The following is a 4,661-nucleotide window of genomic DNA, read 5'->3' as shown; positions in this document are numbered from 1 at the left end:
TAGTCGTTTTGTATTTAGTATTTAGTATTATGTATATAACTAATATTTTTATCATGTTCATATAGTTTCAATGGACACCATACGAGGATTCGGTAATTCGGGCAGTAATTCCAGATGAATTTTTTCAAAATCCGAACATTTGGCATGTGAAGGTCTCATTTGTTAACTATGCTATCGTAGAGATGCACCAGTTAGATAGAGTATTGCGGTAATTTGGATTCTGAAAACTGATTCCCATGGAACTTGAGGGCTCGATGATGAGCATAAAGTCAACTTACGGATATTGAATATGGATTGGCCGAGATACTGGTCAAAATATATCAAAATTTGGGAAAATCGGTATGATTATACACCTACTCGAGAACCGATCATCGTTCCTGAGTTAGCGTGCGTGCCGAAATACATGCCATGGTTTAGAATCCATGGTAAGCCATATTTACTGTCTTAAGACGAGAGGCGACGGCAAATTCGTGTCCAAAGGGAACAACAGGGCCCTTTAAATCCAAGAAGAAGGGATGACGACGCAGGCCTATCAACAGTGCCCACACAATCACCGAGCCCATCAACAATGCCTACACAGTCGCTGGGCCCAACACTTCAATCGACGACACCCATATCATAGCCTTTTCAGATTATGCCAGGTGCGTATCCTAGCCCTTATATGTATCCTAACCCTTATATGTTTCCTTTTCCGAGTCCTATGGCAGGTTGGAATGTATGACCCAGTTCATCTTCGTTCCCGATTACTCCATGTCAACCATCAATCAATAGGTCGTCGTCACATGAGGGATCGCACGAGGCACCGTCGGGGAGCTATTCTTTTTACCAATCTCTATTGCCTTATGGGATACAAACACCTCTGCCATGGGTAATGCAAACACCTCTGCATTCATTATTCTATCAAGGTAGGTCATCCTCCCAACACCCATAACCAGATCCCTTGCCGGAGGAACCACGATCCCTATTGGAGCAACCACAACCCCTACTGAAAGCTAAACCAAAGAGGAATCTAGAGCGTAACTGATGACAACCCCTATGTGGCACTGATTCCGACCAGCACCAACGTTGATTTTTTTAATATATTTGTACAAAGTTTCTTATATTGTTTCATTTAATAAAATAAAAGCTGTTTTTAATATTTTAATTGTAATTTAATTTTTATAATTTTAATAAAATAAATGTTCTTTTGAATAAGGTGATATTTTTAATATTTTTAATAAAATATAAATAATGCAACGTAATTTTATTACAACAACTATCAGCTATTCCGATTTGGACATGATCGAGTTGTATGACCTAGGATCTTACACTATCCGCACAACTTCTGTTGTTTCGTTGTTTCTCGGATATCCATATTGTTATGTATTCTAGTTGAGCAAGGTCGACCCTTTGGTTTGCGACACAATTATCTATCTGGTAATAGCTTAAAAGGAGCAAGTGATACAGACGGCCACTTACGTTCATTTGGGACCGATGGGAATATGTGTCTCCATATGTTGTACATGTATTCTATTTTGTACAGTTCATTGACATAGCTCATGGGATCTAGATGAAAATTCTGATAAGCTGCAATTACATAAGCACATGGATAACGTAGTGCGTCAAATGTCCCACAGTTGCAGGTCTTATTTTTCAAGTGTACACGATATTACCCGCCAATAATATATTGGTTCGGTCTATCAAACTCCATCACACGAAACCATAGGTTGTCTCGATCGTGACATACTGTGTACATGGTGTTTGTCCGTGCCTTTGCCTTGTTAATTTCTTGCAATACCTTCGCGCACCATACATGGCCTCCTTGCGTTTGGCCTTTATAACTCGCAGCTCGCTTTGGAAATAGTGCAGCTAAACGAAAATATGTCTCTCACACAACCAATGTTATTGGCAAATGACGCATTCCTTTTAAAACAGAATTTATGCATCAGCCAGGTTTGAGGTCATATGACCATATCGTAGGCCGTCGTTGTATGCTTATGTCCACTGTTCGAAAGGTATGTTACACAGGTAGTCTGTGCATTCTTCGTTAACTAAACGGAAAACCTCCAACATCTCATGAAAATGATCCTTACTTATCTCATACCTTGCCAGTATAAGTTGATAGCAAAAATTACATACCACTCTTCCATTCAGAATAAATTGAATATTACAAATGAAATTATATTAATAGAGATTCAATACCCATGTTGGTCACTTGCTGTTGTTCAGTTGTAGATAGATATTGTCTGTAGTAGTTGGACGCAACGTACCTTAGGCAATACAGATGGTGTGTGCGATGCCATTGGCTTCCTTGTCGCTCAATTACGGCTAGTATTCCAGTGCCCCGATCTGATATAACGTAGATATCAGGTTGGGGGCAGACATGCCTCCTTAACCTAGAAAGAAAGAAATCTCAGTCATTAGCTGACTCTCCCGGTGTTATTGCAAACGTAATTGGAAGGATTCTCTCACTGCCATTTTGTGCCACAGCTAGCAATAGCCGATGGGCATATCTACCATACATAAAGGTACAATCAATTTGTATTATTGGCTTGCAATATAGAAATGCGTTGCAGTATTACTTAAAGCTCCAGAATAGACGTTTGAACACTTGGCATCCACGGAGCAATCGTTCGTTGTAGTATGCAGGTTCCGTTTCAAAGTTTGTTATACAACCTGGGACATATCTCTCTAGAACCTAACACCACTACCCCACTTCATTATATGAAGCGTCTCACTTACTATCAATCTTTCCCAACGCTTTCTGATTAGCTATCCAAACCTTGCAGTAAGAGGGCGTGTACCTCAATTGGCTATGAATATTGGCAATTAAGACCGGCACTGAAGTCTTGGGATCTACCTTCACTGTCGGTAGTATTAAGCTAGCTAACATATCTGAATCCATCTTGGGATGATCTTGTGGAACACCTATCAACGAAGTACGTTAAATAATGCAACATTACTTAATAACAGTATTATTCAAAAACCCTAAAAACCTAGTGATATTGTACCACCAACACATGTATGTGGACCTTTGTACTTTTTTATCTCCTACAAGCCTGTCCTTTTCCACAACAAGGACATGATTTTCCATGAACATGTACTGTCTTGCACCGCACACTTGGCCTCAACTTATCAGATTTAGATTTAACCACGTTATAGTTAACCCCGTTCATAATGCTATGTTGTTTCAATGTACCAATAAAACTATCTTTATTGGAAAACTTCCTACCAACTTCCAATTCACCTGATTCCAATGATGAACATGTATGGTCACGCCTTCTGTGTGGTAGATCTAGAAACTCCAACGTATCATCTTGAGATCGACATTATGCATGTGGGCTGGATGCAAGTATGCCCTCAATCGTGTATCTTCTTCTTCTTCATCTGAACCCCCTTCAACATCTTCAGGTATGGTTGGAACCGGTTCCGGTTCAGAAAATAATGTAATTTCTGCACCATCGAGGCCGAGCTCTTGAGGTGGATCCACATCGGACTCATCATTCTACCCACCATCATTTGCAACGAACAAAGTCCTATCGTCGGTAGATGTCGTAGGGAGTACATCATCCCTTATTGTGGATGTTTCATAACGTCCCTAATCAGATGTGGATTGCCAACCACTAGAAGTTGATGTCATTCCCCAGTACGTATTTCCAGTATCAAACATCGACATATCGAGGTGCATGTCCCATCCACCAACACAGTGTCGTGCAGGGGTTATGTATTTCATATTGCTACCAAACACGGGCGCTTCCGTGTTTTGCCACCCACTGAGTGTCAGGCATGGATCGTGCATTCCTCTCAAATAATGGTAGATGTTGAAGTCGCAAATGCATCATTTGGTGATGAAAATTGTACATATAACTCAAGATAGGGTGATCCACTAGCAAGATGAGTCTGCACCATTGCCTCTAAGATACGAAGACCTTTGATGTCGAATGAGTCATATCTCACGGGATCAACCAAAGAACAAAATCGATACTTAATAGACAAAAATTTCATTGGCATCGTTTCGAAGATTTTACGCCTAATTCTTTTATGAAGTTCTGTCAAATCTATGTTCTGGTTAAAAACAAGTCACGCTGTGCTCTCCGAAAAAAAAACAATGCCGTTCTCCGTGTCATGGACCTTACCATCATAGTAAATAACAACACAAATACATTCACTCATCTTTAGTTTCTATTCTACTTTAGCCTCAATTTCTCTTGCTGTAACTTATGCAACATAAGAATTAAATTTGACTTATTTATAATCTAAGACCAAATAGGAACTGCTGTAGCAAAAGAGTGTCCACGTGGGAGATTTTTTCAGGAATTTTGTTGACAGTGCATCCTGCTTGAAGCGTTTTGGACACTATTTGTTCAAAAACGTCTTCTTAAAATTATTTTTTCAGATATGACTGTAGCAAAAAAGCGTCCACGTGGAAGCTTTTTTCAGTAATTTTGTTAACAGTGCATCCTACTTGAAGTGTTTTGGACACTATTTGTACAAAAACATTTTTCAGTAATTTTGCTGACAGTGCATCCTAATTTAATTAATTAACCCTAAAAACCCTAAACCCTAATTTAATTGATTTTTTAAATTAATAGTTAATTTAATTAATTAACCCTAAACCTTAAACCCTAATTTAATTACTTTTTTCTTTAAACACAATAAAACCCTAAACTCTTAAAACCTTA

The sequence above is a fragment of the Gossypium arboreum genome, chromosome 8 (assembly GCF_025698485.1).
Source record: "Gossypium arboreum isolate Shixiya-1 chromosome 8, ASM2569848v2, whole genome shotgun sequence".
In the NCBI taxonomy this organism is placed as follows: domain Eukaryota; kingdom Viridiplantae; phylum Streptophyta; class Magnoliopsida; order Malvales; family Malvaceae; genus Gossypium; species Gossypium arboreum.
The sequence above is the reverse complement of the archived record's forward strand: the minus strand, read 5'-3'. Positions refer to the sequence as shown.